General features: G+C 35.6%; 1 protein-coding gene across 1 annotated transcript in view; it reads left to right on the top strand.

Annotated features, from left to right (window-relative positions):
- The window catches only part of LOC144374358 (cysteine-rich secretory protein LCCL domain-containing 1-like), a 157529-nt gene that overhangs the window by 120852 nt on the left and 16482 nt on the right, over positions 1-20195 (top strand).

The raw sequence follows: 20195 nt of genomic DNA, 5'->3' as shown, positions 1-20195 counted from the left end.
CAACACTTATTTATATGAAGGACACCATTCATTTCCCCTTTACCTGATCATCTAAGCTTTAAGAATTTTATGTTTTTAACTTCATCATATACATGTCTTCCCTGCTTCATCTTCTCACCTTCATATTGACTAAACTAGTAGTGGCAAATGGCACAGAACACAGGCTCTGGAGAAAACTGCTTCAGTTAGAATTCTGTTTTGAAAATGTAGCCTCCATTTGTCCTTGGACGATTCTCTTCTTCAAGATTTCTTTCATTACAGTAGTAGATTTTTAAAAATCCTAATTCTATTATAGGTGTATTTTGTAAACTAAATAACCTAGAATTGAGTTTATCTTAGTGCAAGCACTCAGGGAATATTTATTCTTATTCTATCATCTTCCTGATATTATTACTACTATATATTCCTATTGTTATTGTTATTACTATCCTGGCTGAGTTCTGGGATTTGTTAAACTAAATACCTCGCATCTGTTGTGTTTGTCTATTCTGAGTCCACTGTCCCAGTACTCATCATGCAAATTACTTCTTTGTCCTCCCAACTGGCCTTATCAGTTTCTCTCTCTTCCATCTGATCTTTTCTTACCAGCCCATTATTTCTTCTAGAATAACTCTTACTCCTCAAAACACTGTGTACCAATAAGGTGCCACAATCAGTGGCTTAAACAACAAAATCTGATTTCTGCCAGTTCTGTAGCTCTCCAGGTATGAGGAGGGTAATGCTCCCTTTGACATCTGTAGAAAATACCCCCTTGGCTCTTTCTATCTCCTGGGAGTTTGCTAGCAACCTTTGACTTGAAGCTATATCACTCAATCCTCTATCATTACATGGTGGTCTTGCAATGCCTTTCTCTCCACATGACCATCTTCTTAGAAGGACACTAAACAAAATAGAAGAGGGGTCCGCCCTAGCAGTATAAACTAATTACTTCTGCAGTAACCCTATTTCCAAATATGGTGGATTAATACACTGATTGGGATAAGGCTCTCAAAACCCAATCATTTTATCTCTAAACTTTCTTGCCTTGTCACATACATGAGCTTTTGAAGGACATCGCATATCTCAATCACAACACCATAATTACTCTATAAAATAAGGGATATTAAGAATGGTGAGAACATTTTTTTTTAATTTTAGCATGGATAGGAGTATGAGTGAGACATTTTTTCCACAAATGTTTTTGTCACTTTTTTTATAGTATAAATAGGTAAAAATATCTTTCTTTTTTCCCAATTTTCTATAATGTACTTCTGGTATTATGTGTCAGGAAATTAGAGGAGGAAGCAAAATGTATGGACCAATATCTCAGCTTCACTAATCACTGCTTATTTGAAAAGTTCTACCTTCTTTAGTCTCAGTTTCACCACCTGTAAAGTGATGATTAATACAATTGATCTAGGCCACACACAAAAGCCTGTTTTTCTTAACTTAAATAAATAGTGTATATCCTATGTTTACAGACTAAACTTCTAAGGCTATTCTTTATGTCCTCAATGAATATATCTACTTTCTTTTTTATACATATGAAAAAACACCCCCTTATTGTCATAGAAACACTCTTTTTCCATTTTGAGAATGTCATTGGGATAAATACATTAAATTCTGATGGGTTAGACTGGGCTTCTGTGGTAGGGAGACAATATAGAACAATTAAGACTATGATAAATGAGATTAAGTATCTTTTACTACAAGATAAAGTGATTGCTCATCTCTAGTTCATAATTGCTAAGCCAGAATGTTGGATCAGAGGTTCTGAATCTTCCTATTCCTTAGGAGAAACTAAAAAAAAATATAAACTGCAAAAAATATTTTAACAACTCAAATCATAATACAAAGGAAACTATCTAAGTCTTGGCAAACGCATATTTGGGATAAATCCAGTCTTTGGACCATGAATGGGCAATCTTGGACTAGACAGATGAGATATAAAGGCTTTTAGTTCTGAGACTGATTAGAATTGAATTATCCATTATGTCCTCAATATCTAGAAGGGAATGTAAATTGAACAAACTTTGTTATTGTTACCCAGCATCCGTTCACTCTCTTTTTGTAAGAATCTTGGATTTTATCAGAAGGGGAAATCTTTCCTCCTCTTTTCATCTATAAGGTATGCTGGAACTAAGTGTCTCCATCTCTTTAAGGATGGCTTAAGAAAATAAAGTGCTGTGTCCCCTGGCAAGATATTACATGACTCAAGTCACACCAATCAAAGGCATAAACTCAATGCTGAGACTTTTTTTTAAAGCTATAAGGAAAACAGGCTCAGCTTTTTTCTCTATCTTATAGGAACTAAGAAAGATGTATTGGAAACACTATTTAAATCATAGGACTACAAAAACTCTAAGACAATAGAATCACAACATAAGATGCAGAAACAAAAGATTAGGAGGGAAATAATGGGGTCTTATCCTAATTTTGTGCCCTGATAGCAAGTATAGTCTAAAACTACAAAACCCTGGACTATCACAAGGTCCATTAAATATTTTTAACCCTAATTAATTTGCATCTGGGCTTCTGTTAATGACAAACAAAAATACAAACTAACATATGGTAGGAATTGGGATAAAGTGGGCTAACCTCCGTAGTCAATCTGAATTTTCTCATTGCTTAAACACACACACATACATACACACACACACACACACACACACACACATACACGCACACACACACACCACACAACACCACAATAATATGCATGTGCACCCTCTAAGATGCTGGATGTCTTTTCTAAAGCATGGCTAGGCATAATGTCACCATGTCACCGTGTCCCAACACCATTTCCAGATGTTACATTTTGCATTAACATCATCAGCATCTTCTCCTTTTACAGTGGAAAAAGCAATGTTATTTTTCTTTCATCCCTGTTGCCATATTCCCCTGTGGAACCATTCCAATTTAGTGAAGTAGAGAGGGACCCGTCCCTTTAGTCTACCATTATGAATGTGGTGCTTGAAATGCCAGAGTCAATGACATGAGACGCAGGGCTTCATTACTCCTGGGCTCACCCAGACTCAGGCTTCCCAGGACCCAGAGATAGCTTGTTGCCAGGAAGATATATTTGAATTTTAATGTGTCAAGTCTCTCTTCCAGTACTTTCTATGTCGGAGGCTGCAAATAGCTTTTATAAATCTTTTGAACATCCTGGTGACTCACCTCTCTACCTTCTATGACTGCCTGACACTAAATTAAAAAATTGTGTGTGTGTGTGTGTGTATCTATCTCCAAGCTGTTAGAGTAAGTGAATAAATGTGTTGTCTAGGGAAGAGCATGAATCTACAAACAAAACATCCAACACCTATGGACCATGCAAAGAGACGGTTCACCCTTTAGATGAAACAACACAGAGAAGGGATGAGCCCAGATTTGGACTCTGAAGGCCAGACTTGAAGTTCAGCTCTACCTTTTCCTAAATCAATAGATCAGATGTTACTACAGAGCCTTTTTCTAACTTCAGTGTTCTCATGAAATGGAAATGGTTATGCTAGCTCTGTATTTTGTTCAATTGGGAGTTGGTAATAATTAACTCAGTTTGCAATGTAGAATTAGGACTAAGAGAGGGGAGAATTTACTCACTTCTTCAATAAATATTTAAAATATCCTTTAGCAGTTAAGAAAAAAACAAGTCAACAATATCAGCATCCGAAGTCAGAATGCCTAGAATCAAATTCTTGCACTAGCCTTTAATAACTTTATGATCAAGGGTTTAATTTGTTCAGCTTCCCTCTCCTTGTCTGTATGAGGACGTACCTCATAGGGTTATAGTGAGGATTTTATGAGATTAGAACTGTAACATTTCTCAGGACAATATCATCACCTGTAAGCACCTGGCAAGGGCTAGCTGTGCTTGCTATTAGCAACACTGCCTTCTGCAGTATCTGTGGACACAGTGCTAGACACAAGACAATAGGACACAGAAGCTTTGAGATGACATTTTGAACTTGTTTGGGACTAGCTGAGTTTCCCATCTAGCTCCAAGAATTTGGGCAGATCGCATTATCTCGCTTTATCTTGGTTTTCTCACATCTAAAATTGGACTGTTAATAGCACACAACTTGTATGGAAGATACAAAGATTATAAAAGAATTGTTGCACGCATGTAAATCACCTAAGGGAATCTAACATATATAAAAAGATCACTCAGTTTTTCTATTCACCATTATCATTATTGAAAATAATGTCCTTTACAAGATAATATAAGAAATCAGAGGCATAAATGTTCATATCACTACATGAAAAGCTGTTGATCAGTTCAACCTCCAATTCGTGTCTCATTCCAAAATCCACATTCTTGCCATTACACCATATTGTCTCTCTTTTTAAGAAGATGCACATCAGAGCAAAGTCAAAGGCAATTTTAGATTTCTTTTACTGTCATTTCAAACATATCATTGCAGCGTGTCATATCACTTTTGAAATGTATATATATATATATATATATATATATATATATATTTTTTTTTTTAAAGAAACAAAAAATAGCTATGATAACCACCAACTGCTTGCAAAGTAAATTGTGCTTACCCCTCTGCTCCCAATTTGCAAATATATTTGGATTACATCTGGAACAAAATCATTAGTGGCAGGAAGACAGATGTTCTTCAAAGTTCGGGTGTGTGTGCAGACATCGAATATTGATGTAGATGTTATTTACTCATTTGATTCTTTACTCTTTTCCAAAAAGATGGATGTTGAGCTTTTTCAAGATTTATTTCTTCTTTCTTTGGTTCCCAAGGTGACAAATCAAAGTTCACCCCAGGAACTTGCAAAGTATATCATGGTGGGAGAAATCCATCAGATGTGGAATAATATTAATAACTGGCATTGTGCAGTTGTCAATCAGCATAGAGTCTTTTCTCAGAAATAATTTAAAAATCTTCCTCAAACCCAAGCAGTATGTATATAGCAATGGAAGAGTAATGCATGTTGCTATAGATGGACTGACAAAGCAAATTTTTCTTTAGATTTCAATTTTAAATTTAATTAATTAAAGTAAAATAAAAATGTTACCAGGCTTATTTTGAAGGCATATACTGAAGAGAGAATATATGCAATATGACCATCTTTCAATAGAGAAAGCTCATTAAGATGATACAAAGAAAGAGAAAATTTGATAAACATAGAAGAATATGAGGCAATGACCTTGAGCTATACCTATTTAGCCTGCTATCAAATCTTCACACCTATTTAATGAGAGGTATTGGAAGTTGTTTCCCCCTGAGAGAGTGAACTATAGAAAGTCATATGTATATATAAAAGATAAATTATTATTTTAACTGTACATCAATAAAATATATTAATACATAGTATTATGTCACATTGCTAATGCACACTAATACATATTATTAATTATTAATTATATGATAGTTATTAAAACTAATAAATATATTAATACATAATTAATATACATTATTTTTAGCAGATATATTATTTTCAATAGAAACATTGTAGTTATATTGCTAGGTCAAGCCCATTTTCAGAATGCCATATGAACATCTTTGTGGACACTAATCAATCAATGTGACCTCCGTGGCTCTTTAATTTCTATAAAGAAGAACTGTTTCAAGTTCAAATAATCAAACGTTTTGAAGTAAATGGAATATTTCCCTACAAAATTCACTGTTTGAAATCATGCCCCTGGATGTGATGGTATTAGAAGTTGGGATCCTTGGGATAACATTGGATCCTGAGCGTGAAGCTCTTATAAACATGGTGAGTGCCCTTGTTAAAGAGACCCTGGGGAATTTTCTTACTGTCCTACTATGTGAGAGTGAGGGAGATGTAGAAGGGTGAAGGCAGTCAAAGCAAGACAGTAAGTAAGATATTCTGGGTCAGGACCAGACTTAAGGAACATGGAGAGAATTTTTCCATGAGGTCAACTTTCCTGCTGATAAAAATGCTCCTGGACAAAAACCAGGGACCCAATCACACAGACACTTCCAAACTCATACTCGTAAGTGGGAGGGATCCAATAGAAAAACTAAAATAGATCTGTGGACACTGGGGGCACCAATTAACAATAGTGAGATGAACATGGACAGGGAAGGAGATAAAGAAAGGAGGAAATTCTAGGCTCCCTAAAAAGAACAAGCCAAAACCTTGCCACCAAACTTGTGCCTCCGGGACCCTTCTTTTTGGAGAAGCCTGTTACTGCCACTTTTGCAGTAAACCTTCTGTTTACTTGCTATCTCTGTATGCTGCTCTTCAATTCTTTGCTGAGCAGAGACAATGAACCCAACACCCCTACACAGTAACAAAAGCACAGTAAGATGGCCGTTAGGGAACCAGAAAGAGGGCCCTCACCGACACCAAATCTACCAGCAGTTCATATTGGAGTTGCCTGTCTCCAGAACTGTGAGAATTCAATGTTCCTTGCGGATTAAGTCACCTGGTCTATAGTATTCTGTTATAGCAGCCCAAACTCAGACAAAAGCCAAGCCATGTATTTGTATTTATTTTTCCATTATACATTACATATAACCTTTGCACAGTTTCTCATGCTGTCACTCAATTTGGGGCTTGCTTTCCACTCATATCTGCATTCCTAATGTATCCTGGTCTTAGAAATGCAGTCTAAACTTCAGCCCAGAGACAAAGCTTTCTCTACATATCTCATTTGAATTAGAACTTCCTTCATCTTTGCTCCCACAGCACTCGGTCTATTCCCATAATTTAAGATTTAGGGAATTGTATATGGATCTTTGGACACATGCTTATCTTTTATAGTCCTCTGTAACTTTCTAAAGAAAACACGCCATGATTTATTCATCATAGCCAATGTGGCATATATCACTTAGTAGATATTAACAAAAAGCCTTATGTAGACAAAAAAATAAACATTTTTGGCTTTTGTCCTTTTATTCATGTTGTCTCTTACATCATCTACCCCAGTGCCTAATACATAATAGGAGCTAAATAAATAATAGGGTAACATTGATATTTAAATGTTAAACAAGAGAATTTCCTTTCTTTCCCAAACCTTACTATTAAAACTCTTGTTTTTTTTCCAGTTCACCATCACCAATTCATAAAATGAGCCTTTTGAGATTTTGTTTATTTGTCTTTGACCTTCTCACATCTAGGTCCATGGTTCTTTTGTTCCCCAGAAAGATTTATTGTGGTGGGGACAAAATAATGCCCTGAGGTGGCTAATTGTGTAATAAATGGAAGAACCTGGTTATTTTCAACCCCACCATAGTGCCAAATGTTTTCTTTTGTAGCACATTGCATTCAAAACACAAAATAATTGTATTAACAGAGGACTTTGTGGGGGACAGGATGATTTTGTATTTAAAGAAATGTTAATTTGCTATTAAATCTCTTACTGAAAGACTATAATAGCTTAATGAATGCATTAAACATGTGCAAATTAGTTTTTTCAAAACACATTACTTAGTTTCAGATTGAAAGGGGGTGATACATTATAGTCATCTCCGTGGGAATTAATGAGGCATTAGGCCATCTACTGTCATGGAGGCCAGACTTATGAACGATTTGCTGAATTGCACATTTGAACCTTGTCCTGTTCCCTCTTTCTACCCACCACATACATCTTCTCTGGGCCTCTTGCTTCTGCAGCCTGAGCTTTGGTACTTGAAATACAAATGTCAGCTCACCATCAGTTTGGAAGTGAAAAGTAGTCTATTGCAAGTGACAAATGTTGTTTACCATTACTAGAAAAGAGGGTGGAACAATGAGTGCATATATTAACATCACAGGGGATGGGTTTGGTAGTCATTCAATTGCCATCCTGCCCTGTGAAGACACATAACCTCTCTCCTTTTTCCTCAATCACCCACTCACTTTCAGACATCTACATTAAAATAAAGAGCCCAAGGCAAGGCAAGCTATCTTAACTATAATAAGTGGCAAGGTGTTCTCAACTCAACAGCTTTTGTCACCAGCTCTCAATCTCTCCTCATCACAAGCACAGCTTTCTCTGCCTGCATCTTTTGATATATTCACCTTATTCTGCAGCTCCCAAATCAGCAGTTCCAAACCTCCACGAAGAAGCAGCAGCATTTAAAATCCATCCATTTAAATCTATGACATAAACTATCTCTTACCCGCATTTATTTTTATAATTAGCAGGTATGACATTTAATTATGTTTCAAGAATCTTTGATAACTTTTCACTGTGTCTTGAGATAATTGAAGGTGTCATGGCTTATTCAAAAATAAGGGATGGAAATCACCAGTATAGATATTAGATTAAGAATAGAAATAACATCTGTGTAGGACATGGAAGCATTATAACAATGTTAACAAGTACTTCTTTTACAGTAAAGTGATGTTTTACACTGGTTGGCTTCTTAAAGGGAATTTGTGTGTGTGTGTGTGTGTGTGTGTGTGTGTGTGTGTGTGTGTGTGCACGAGCATGGGTGCGGGTGTGTGTCTGTATTGCCCATCCCACAGAACATCATTTTTTCCTACCAATTTGACTACAATAAAAAGACTTCAGGCACAAATCCATGCCTTTCACTAACCATGAAATTTGCTGATTCTCTTCCATGCCTATTTTCAACTCATGATTCAGACTTAATGCTAGTTGGGTCCTCTTTCATGACATAACTTCCATTCCAGTGAAGTTTGGATGATTCACCTTCGGATTTGGAGTACATTCATTCTCTGTGGTTATCCTCATTCTTAAAAGAAGATGTGGGATAAGTATATCCATGATCATTATCAATCACATAATTAACATTAAGCTGAATAATCTCACACTCTTCATCCAAGTGATGAGTTTCTTTGTTTCTCCTTGGATAGACATATACTGTATTAGTTAACATCTGTCTGTGTTAAGCAGAAGGAGCTGATTACCTACATTATTAGATTAAAAAAATAAATAAATTTAGAATAAAAATGAGGTAGTTTACAGCATAGAAAACAGATATGTCAACCTTATACCTTAAGAATTTGGAGCAGGGAAGACTCAAAGACCTCAGTGACTGTAGCTCTTAGATTTTCTTTTAGGGCAATGGCTACATTTCTGAGATGCATAGAAATTGGATCTTGACAATGTGACTTGCGAATCCCAGGACTTGCATTTATACCTCCATCAAGAAACTTTGGCTAGGGAAAGAAGGTCTCTCAGTAGAAATGAAGAGTCTAGGACCTATGGATTTTTACTGATGGTCTTGCAAGATACAAGAGAAGTTTAGACCTGCATCCCATTTGGAAACATTTTGAGAATGATTTTTTTCCACCAACAGCTTACAGCTTACCTCACCTCCTTCTCTGGCATCATGGGTGTACTTTCTTCACCACTACATTTAATGTACCAGAATAGTAGTGCCCAGTGGAAGAAATGTATTCCTGAAATCAGGAAACAAGTATTCATTGACCTTGGAAAATTCTATTTCTACTGTATTTTAATCCTCCATTCCCAATTAACACAAAAAAAGAAGAAGAAGAAGAAGAAGTACTAACATGTATTAGATAGGTATCAAGGCACTAAGGGACGTCTTACATCTATGAGACTTTGAAGATCAACTGATGATCTTTTATTTTATTTCTTTATTTTTATGTGGTGCCAGGGATCGAACCCAGTATGTCAGGCATGCTAGTCAAGCGCTCTACCACTGAGCCACAACCCCAGTCCCTGATGTTCCTTTTAGAGTGGCCTTTTACAAAAGATGTTGGAGGTAATTAGAAAACACCTTTAACAGATCTTTAACTGAATAATAAATATTTCTGATTGGATGATAATAAAGCTAATGTCTAAATATTGTTTCCTTATATTTTATTGATATATTTTTGTTTGCTCTTCTTATAAAAAATCGACATGTACTCAATATAAAACTTTATAAAACCAAAATGCACAAAATTAAAAAAAAATTTACTCCTGACTTACTTTGTTAACGCTGCCCTTATATTATTTCTATTTTCTGCATTGTCTTATAAATTTTATTTTTTTAAAATTCCACTGTATGTTGAAGAACCCATAAATGAAAAAAAGCTTTTCTAAAAATGTTTATTACTGCTATTTCTATTATACAATAATACTCTCATTTTATATATTCATCATAAATTCATTTGAATATGCAAAGCAGTTAAAAGAAAATCATCAATAATCCACTCAGTGATAACAATATGGGATTTGTTGCTTCAGGTTTATGTTTAAATAATTTTAATGTTGGCAGATCATTCTACTATTTGTATATATTTTAGTCTAGTTAATAATTCCCTTTAGTTATACATTAGGCTTAATTTTGGTTTTCTTTTCAATAGCACCACAACAGTGCAATTAAGTGCTTTTAGTATTTTCTCTTCCAATAAATTTTCCAGTTTAAAAAAATGAAATTCTGGGGCTAGGGTCATAACTCAGTGGTAGAACACTTGCCTCACATATGTGAGGCACTGTGTTTGATCCTCAGCACCACATAAATATAAATTAAATAAATAAAGATATCGTGTCCATCTTTAAAAAAATTAAAAACGAAATTCTTTGTTAAGCACGGGTGTATTTCTAAGCTGCCTTTGGTTATTTATTCCCATATTTTTTTCCAAACTTCCCATGTGTATTATCACATGGAATCCTTTCAATTGTACTGTAAGGGAGGCAAGCAAGATAAGTGGGAAAGCTGAGACTCAGAGATTTCTGCTCAGAACACACAATGCAGGAGCCCCACAGCCTAGCATCCATTCTTTTCAATCATGTTTAAACACAGATGTACTGCCAACAGAGCAAGTGCATAGTTCATCGTCTTCCTATTCTGTAGCCAGTGTTCGGTTAAATATTTTAGAAATGTGGCCATATAATCCTCAAGTAAAATTGTGTCATTGGCTTTATTGTCTCCTTTACAGATTATAGAGTAGAGGATTAGAGAGGTCAAGTAACTCCTTCAAAGACACAGAGCTAAGAAATGGAGGTAGGTTTCCGACTCTAATTGTGAAATTTATGCTTTTTCCCCATGCTCAGGTCACTAATAACAAAACTTGATTCCCTTTGGTTATAGGCAATATGTGAATGAGCCTTGCTACGGCTAAGGGAGGAAGGGAGAGAGGGAGAGAGGGAGAGAGGGAGGGAGGGGGAGGGGGAAAAAGAGAGAGAGAATAAAAGCAAAGTCAGGGGACAAGTTTTAAGGACAGGCGCAGAATCTACAAAACTTAAATAGGAAAATTTTAAGCCCAGAAGTTCTTCCCACTGCTGCACAGGAGACCAAGAGAAAAGGAGTGAGAGAGAGCAGGGGAGCAAAAAAATAGGAGACCTAGGAAGTGCTGTGCCAAGAATTGTTTAAAAACTTGTGAAGGGAGAAATGGTGATTATAATACTTACCAATCTCCTTGGTGTAAATATTCCCAAAAGGCAACTTTCAATCTACCATCTATCCCAACACCAGGAGGGGTGATTGTGTACACACTTACATGATTAGATTTTCATGGATGCTATTCTATTAGGTCTTAGAGGTGCAATTCTTAGAATATAATATTTGTCCCAATGAAATAGTAAATGTCTTGAACCATTATATTATGCTTTATATCAGGAGGTGTGCTAAGCATTAGGGGAAATAAGTAAAAACCAGACATGGCTTAGACTTCACCTGAGGAGGGGGAAAATAAAATAAAAAAACTCTCAGGCTACTAGTGAGAAAGACATGTAAACAACTTAACATGATGTATGAGTAATAATAGAAGCATATCCTAGGAACTGTGGTGATATATTAGCATATTAAAGTGATCAGCTCCACTCCAGAAGGCCATCTGACTCTTGTGCATTTTGGTCTATAAATTTTGTCCCATGTTGACATTATACAATCTACAGCAATCAAGAAAAATACTGTAAATAACCTGCACTGAGTAAATGAACTGTACAAAGATGTCTTGTATTTCAAGTCAGGGCTTTCTTCTGTCTCTTCACTTTTGCTGACAAACTTGTAACATAATGACATTCCCAGTTGCTCTTCTAACTGCATTAAGTTTGTAGATAAAGATAGAAACTATTTTTAGAAACTTAAAAAAAATTGTCAAGGAAGGCTCTTTCATCATTTATTCATATGCAGGCTTTTTATTTTTTATTTATTAATGAAGTTTAGAAAAGGGTTCTTGTAAAACATAAAGAGGCTTTCTTATAAAAATAAAATATAACTAATCCAGGCTCCAATGGTTCAGTCCCAACCTAGTGTTCACCTTTGAAATATACAGCCCTTCTCTGAGAAGCACAAAATAAAATTATCATTTGGATGTTACTGGATACTAATGGATCACCAAGGCAATGGAGATAAATTCACAAGATGAAGATAATTAGGAAGAGTCTTACATATTTCACTTATTTGAAAAAATTAGGAATATTTTTCCTTCATCAGATATTTCTCGTTTGAGAAAGGACTCATAGAAATGTTTTAGAAAGACCTCAAGCAATGGAGCCTAAGGTTTCAATTAAACTAAATTGCATTTCCCAAACTGTGTGCTGGAAATTAAAAAAATAATAATTTAGATAATTAATATGTGGCAGAGAAAAAAAGAATACAAATAACTTTAGGAAAAAAAGTGCACTTTGGAACTCCTTTTTAGAGATTCACAACATGTTTAAGAGTAATAAAAGATCTGAAAAGTTTTGCAATTAGGAAACTAAAGTTAGTTAACACTATTTTCCAAATTGTTTAGTTTCAGGGATTTTTAAATGTAAGACATTATTAATTTATGACACTTCCCTGCATCCCATAAAACACCCAATTTGGATAAACATGAGGAAGAATATTGTTGAGGTTTGTCTAACGTGAATGCTTTATCTTCTACATCCTATTAAGATAATGGCTCAACCAATACAAAATCACCTAGAGTCAAAGCAAAATTAATTGAGAGGCTACCAGGCTTTCTTACCCCCTCTTTCCAGCTAAGTCCAGCTCATTGTTCAGAGCTTTGCACAATCAACCCTTCAGAGAAATGTTTTTACCCAACATAGCTCTTTTAGGTTACTTATCATTAACTTGCATTCTTATCTGATTAGTACATTAATCCTTTTTTTTGAGTTGAAATGCATAAGAAAATAGTATATTCTTGCTAAAAGTTGCATTTACCATGGCTTTCCTGTGATGCTTCTTGCATTTCAGATGTTTAATAATTATTTGCTGAATGCTTAACAATTGAACAAACTCCTAGAAATTTAAAGTTACAACCCATCTAAGTGCCTAAGTTCTAAACTGCACAAAATATTTTGTTAATGAATTAGAAGAAAGCAAGAAGTGCATACCTTTTTTTTGGTTTGTTTGTAATTGGCAACGTTTGCAAAGTGGGTAGGGATTGATCAATCAAGGAAGAAAACAAGTTTAATCAGGATGAGTCAATGGACTGAATTCTTAAATCTGGTCTTTAATAAGGATAAATGGTTGGCTAACAGAAAATCCCACTGAGTAGTTACAGATGGGGAGCACAGAACTTGATGGGATGAGACACACCAAAATGCAAGTTCAATAGGCATCAAGAATGAGATGTTTTGGACACAAATATATGTTCATTTAGATTAAATTTAAAGGTATAAGATTAAGATTTGGAAATAAATTTTATATCATGATTTCAGAATATAGCTCTGAGTTGATCTTCTAGGATTTTAACTGTACAACTGCAACGTGTTAGGGGTATAACTTCAGAATAGTTACACAATCGTCTTGTGCCTAGTTTTTTCTCTGTAATGTGAGAACCCACCTTAAAGTTGTAATAAATATAAAGAGTTAAAGGAGTCAATAACTAGACCAGTTATTCTCAATAAACTTAAGCCATCTTCATTATTCTAATTGTAAGATCAGCATTATTAATGTTCTATTATTATTATTATTATTATTATTATTATTATTTTTAGTTTGCACAGGAAGAATCCACGAAAGGGGCCTCAGAAGGCAGTAGAGCATATTCGTCATCAGGAAATACTCTGGTGACAGGTAAAACTGGTTGGAAAGCCTTTGTATACTGTGTATTATTTCAATGAGCTCAGATAAGTTGCATAGTCTGTCTCTGACTTGACTTCTGAAAGAAGTGAATGGGTAGCCCCTGATGACCACTCTGGGTCTGCTATATGTGCCCAAACACAACAACAGCAAGTAAACATTTCAGAGGAGAATGACAAGATTGTAGAAAAGGAGAATCCAAGTAAGAAACCTAAGACAAGACAGACTTAGTATAGAGTACTCAATGTTTTAGAATATTGAGGGGCTAAAAATATCCCACAACTTTGGGTCCCACCAAATAGGCATAGCCTACAGAGAAGCATATTTTAAATTTTGTATATTAAGAATTCTATATGCATAAGTGTTTTTATATTAAGAAATGAAAATTTAAAGACTAATGATTTTAAGCATTTCATGTACACTTTCAAAAGTTACAGGGGGCCTTTTAATAAAATGACTTTTTTTTTACTTCCAAGATTGTTTAAGATTAAACTGCAAAACAATGTGTTAAAGTTACCTCCAAACCTCTGTATCTACAGTCCTTAAAATACCTTGAGTAGCTCCATGTTAATTTCCATTAGCTTCTAAGTGCTCCAATTCAATTGTCTTAATGTGAGAAAACACAGGGCTAGGGGCTGAGAGAAGGATACTGATTTTGTTACCTTAAAGCAAATCTTCATATCACTATATATTTTGCTCATAAATAGCTACATATTCAAATATCTGCTATTGACACTGATTCATTGCCATGCTATCCCTGTATATTGTGCAAACTTTATAGAGCATATTCCACTCTGGAAGTCTATGCAAATTGCATCAAAATGCCACATTTCTAAGGTAAGAGGGGCAGCTACACTTAAGAACATTAAATCTCCCTTTAATTTGAATGGTAGGTTTTGTTGATATAGAGGCAAAAACAGAGAAAACCAAGGAAACAAAATGCAAATGTCGGAGCAGGATTTGCCCTTCACAAAGGGAGAAAGACAGCTTTTAAATGAAGACAGAAACCAGTGGGTGGAAACTCGTAATGTTTTGCATATGATTTGCCTGAATCAGTATAATAAGCAAAGTATAAGAGCAATATTGGTTATTTTCTTAAGGTATACCAGACACCATGCTGCATTATCTTAATTTCATCTGCATTATCTTAATTTTTAATCATGGACCTATCGTGAAATAACTTAGAGTTTTGTTATTATTTCTAGGATGAGGCAACTGTGGTTCAGAGGGAGAAGTTGCCAAATATCACAAAGCTCAAACATGACATGGCCTGGATGCAATATCAGCCAGCTTTCAAAGTTTATCTTTTCAACTTAATGTCAGGCCACATCTCAAAGTTTCTTCCTGCTCACTCTGCTCCTTCTAAAAAATTTCTTTGCCCCCTCAAAACAAAACAACAACAAAAAAGAAAAAGAAAAAAAAAAGAACGAACCAGAAAAAAAAATTCCATAGCATCCTTATTTTAGATTATCATCTCTTTTCTTTCTATACTACCATGCATATGTGCCCACCAAAGTTTTAATTCTGCTATAAATTACAGCAGTATACAAGCTCTTTAAGTAATTTCTGCCCATACAAATGGTAGACATTTAAATATTCTCTGTAGCTCCTGCAGGCCTAGTCTATAGAAGTAATACTAGAAAATAGAATAGTATAGAGAAATAACAATGTTATTCTTTGTAATATATAGATAATAGTTGATGCTTATTGAGAGATTACCAAGTGTCTGATCCTATTCTAAGCACTTTTCGTTCACTAATTCATTTAACATTCCAAGAAACCAGAGTAGTAGGTAAAATTACCATATCCATTATGCAGAACTTTAAGTACCTTGCATACTTAATTACATGAACAAGCCTTTTCTTATCTTTGTGCACTGCTATGATTTTAGTCAGTTTTCTTCACCTTTTTTCTTGCCTTTACCCTCTTCCAAGCCACCATTCACAAGGGTCATCAATGATAAAAGCCAAGGTTATATTAGGCCATTCCTTGACCATCTGATGGTTTGTGGGAAAGAGGTCAAATTTCTTAGTTTGTAGTTCAACCCTTTCTAATGTGGCTTTTCAGTCTCCCTTTGTGTTCATTTCTCTCTCTCATTTACTCTGTGCTCTAAATCATCTGGAAATTCCACATCTCTGAATCATTTCCTTCATTCCAAAATATCCTATCTTGTGCTTTCTCAATGAAAATTAAGGGAATATTCTTCTGAAGCCCTGATCACCCCCGGGTCAAACCACCCTCATCTCCTATTGGGATAACTGAAATTGCATTCTAAGTAATTTTTCATTTTATCTTCCTAGAATATAAAAGAATAGTTTTTAAAAGGAACTTCTTTCAACTCAAATCTGTGACTAGAAAAACACTAGACTCAGAATCCTATCCAAATCCATGAATTTGCCCTCCAAAATCTCACAAGGCTTGGCTAATGCCCTTCATTTGACCTAGTCTTCAGTGTTCCTCTTGCTCCTTCACTTTTGCCTTTCTCACCAATTGCTCTTGCAAAGCCATGGACTCACTCACTGCCCTCACACTGTTGTCTCAGCAGTCTTCTACCTCCTTCCAGCCTGGATCTTTGGATAGTTCTCTTTGTCTCTCCCCATCTTTATTTATATTTCTGATGAAATGTTTGCAAACTGGACTTATATGACTTCCTTCTTCTGAGGGCCCCTTCTCTTGCAGGCTTTCAATAATTTCTGACTGATTTATCTTTATTCATAGCATCCCTGTCATATGAAATTGCTGTATGTATTAATTTTTGTACTTCTTTATAGGCTTCCTCCTCACTAATAAAAATCTAAGCTTTATTAGGTTAAGGGATTTGGACTGTTTTGTTCTTTGTTTTTCCTTAGCAAACAGAGCCAGGCACATTATAAGCACAAAATAAATATTTGTTAAATTTAATGAATGAATACTCTTCTATGGCATTTTTCTCCTTAACCCTAAGAAAAAAATGTGTTTTTTAGAAGTCACTTTCTTCCTGCTCAGTGAATAGTGTTGACTAACTCAGACACATTTTTAGGATTTTTCCTTACCAAACTTGATCATGTTTCATTTACTCAACCCCGTGTATCCCCACTTCCATTCTCACATCATAGTCAATTAGTCTAACGTTTTTAGTAATACTCTTTTGTTTACATATCCATGTATTTATGCTGTTATTTTGCAGTTAATATTTATATCTATGAAAATTTGTGGGTTTTTTTCCCTTTTGTTTCTTCTACTTTCTAAATCTCCTAACTTGCTTTGTGTACATCCAGCCTGTGGGGTCTCAGGACTTTCTGGGTATCCATGATGGGCAGCTGACACATTTTCCCTCATGCTCCTTCCAACCAAACATGCAGTGTACACACTCTCAATATGTGCTCAGAGAAGATATGCAGAAATGTACTATGCTTCATTGGGCTGGATATAGCTAGAATATTCTCCAGAATGTAATGCCCTCTATTCTACAACCAGTGGTGCAAAGTAGTTTCATGTTTCCATACCTCTGACAACATTTGCCATTACTGAGCTAATTTTTTTTCAAAGTTCTTTTTCATATTTTGACAGACACACTATGGCACAAAATACTTTAGGTTATTAGGTCATAATTTGGTCATTCATTTTAGCCTATAGTCCCCAACAGTAGAGTTACATTTATTTTTGTATCCCAGTCTAGTCAAGAGTCTAATATAAAATATAAACTTGATGAAAATGTGTTGAATGAAAAGTAGGCTGTGTCCTATCAATTCACCACAGTTCTGTTTATAACATGCATTTACTCTAAACATTCTATGTGAAAATGCTATTTCAGGTGATAAACATAGCATTTCTCTAACTCCATGAGTCAAAGTGTTTGCATTCCCATGGATACATGTGGAAGCAGAGGCTGAGGCAAGTTGAAACAATATAGTGGAGGTTTTTCACAAGACAGGCAACATTGGACACTGGGTTTGATCCTGGGCCTTAGTGATTCCCAAATCAAACCCTGACCACTCATATTTTGATTCTCATGATAATGAGATAAATGAGTCAACAGAAATTTGTTTTGATGTTGTTATATGAGTACCTTTTTCCTCCCTAGACATGACATATTTTAACTGTGCCATAAACCACAACTCATTAACTGTATGAGAGAATGATATCCCATGTCCAGGACATGTTTAAAGCCCTCTGTTTGCAACAATCTCTGGCATTTAGGGACACAAATTGTTTGTTTGTTTGTTTGTTCCCTGAGGAGTTCTTTTCTTAAAGGATATAAATTCAATTAGCCGTTAATCTGGACACAAAATCCTTGCCTATCCACAGGACATTAAATTGGAGGGCTTTTTAATGCCTGGTTGAAATTTGCAGCAAGTCCATGTGTATGTATTAATTTCTGGTTTTACCCTTGATGCTGCACTAAATTCTGACAAATGATGATGAATAGGGAAAACAGAGTCTATCACCCTGGAACTCACTGAAGGACATGAGAGAGATGAAAAACTAGCAGAGATGATGTGACAGGTGGAAAGTGAAAACTACAGAGACACTTAACCCAGCCCTGGGACAAGGGAGACTTGGGAGAAAATGATGGCAATCAAGAGAAACAAGACGAGAGTTGATAGAGAAGGTGGGATATGCTCTAAGAGAAGGAAAAGAACAGGCACACACCCAGAAAGGAAACACTCCCCTGTACATTCAGGGAAGTGAAAGAAATAAAACAAGGCTGGATAAGAGACTGGAAGAAGAAGGGTAAACTATTATAGTTAGGACCAGGCCACTGAGAGGGGCCAAGTTATGCAGACTCATCATAAAGCACTTGACATCTATAGATGAGGGCAATGCAGACCTAGAGGATACAGTTAGTCAAGCAAGGATATGGCTTGCTCATATTCCTGCTCCTGAAGCTCTTTTGGCAACACAGGAATCAGAAACTAGACGTGAGATTGGGGATGAGACTTGATATTAATGGTAAAAATATCATTTAGAGGCAATTGTCATGATCCAAGGGAATGATGATGATGTTATGGGCAAGAACACAGGCATTAGGGATGGAGACAGGATAGATTATAAAAATCTGAAATATATTATGAATATAATTATAATTATATACAGGACAATATATAATATACATATTCTCTCTCTCTCTCTCTCTCTCTCTCTATATATATATATATATATATATATATATATATATATGTAAAATATTAGTGATATGGGGGCAGCCTAGGAACAGGACCAGCTCTCAGGATCAATCCCTTCATATTCTACTTGAGAAGGTGGGTTTCCTGCTGCTCTCTCTGTGATGAGCATTGTGCAATGGCCTTTCAGCTGACCAGCTTCTAGAAGAACAAAGCACAACATGTACTTAGGACCAAAGAAAGGGGAGACAATTAAATTAAATTTCCTTGTGTCTCAGCTTTCATTTAACTTCTTACTGAGCCTGAGTCCATGATTCCTGAGCTTCTGAAAGTTTGATCCTGGCTTCTCATCCTTCCTAGGTCAAAGCAACAAAGCAGATGGCCAGTGAAAGTGAGCAGTCCTTAGTTGGAAAAGATTAGCAAGACAGTTATTGCAGAGTCTCCACTTTCTTTGTCCTGGATCTGTCTGTGGAGTGACTGGCACTAATACCACGTCAGGGCCTCTCCCTCCGATCCACTCTCCTCACAGTAGGGAGAATGAGAGGGTTTGATAGAGGAAATACAACACATAGTTCTGAGCCAGGCCTCTCAACTCCTCTGCCTCTGTGTTATTTTCCATCATCTGCAAAATGCCACGTGTAACTTTTCCAGGTGAGAAACTAAGATTAGCTCACAGCTCCCTATAACCCAGCTCTTTCCCAAGGCTGATTTCTAGATGTGTCCTTCCTCCTGGCCCCAGTTTACCCTTCCTTACATTCTTCCTTTTGTATTCTATTTATAATTTCTTTTTAACTTCTCCTTACTCTTCTCAAACTCCTCCTTTCACCGGGTTCTTTTTTTTCCTGTTTCAACATAAAATATCAATTATTTGTGATCATTTGAAAACAACTTTACTTTTTATCATTAAAGTTATCATTAAAAGTTATCATTAAAATTTCCTCCATCTCCCCACCCCTTCTCTCAGAACAGACCAGTTTCGTATTTATTAGCTATTTAAGTTTCACTTTATCATGATAAATTACTTGTGGATCAGTCTTAATTTCTGAAAAATAAACATCTAATTTTATACATATGACTAATTGGAAAATGTCCAAACATTTGAAGTTTTCCTTCATCTGCCAATTACATATCTTTTGGAGGTCATTCTTATGGCCTTCATATTTAAACCTGCTAACCCTCTCCCTAAGACAAATCAGCCAGTAGGGAATCC

The sequence above is a fragment of the Ictidomys tridecemlineatus genome, unplaced genomic scaffold (assembly GCF_052094955.1).
Source record: "Ictidomys tridecemlineatus isolate mIctTri1 unplaced genomic scaffold, mIctTri1.hap1 Scaffold_66, whole genome shotgun sequence".
Taxonomy (NCBI): domain Eukaryota; kingdom Metazoa; phylum Chordata; class Mammalia; order Rodentia; family Sciuridae; genus Ictidomys; species Ictidomys tridecemlineatus.
Note: the sequence above shows the minus strand (reverse complement) of the source record. Positions and strands in the feature narration are given on the sequence as shown.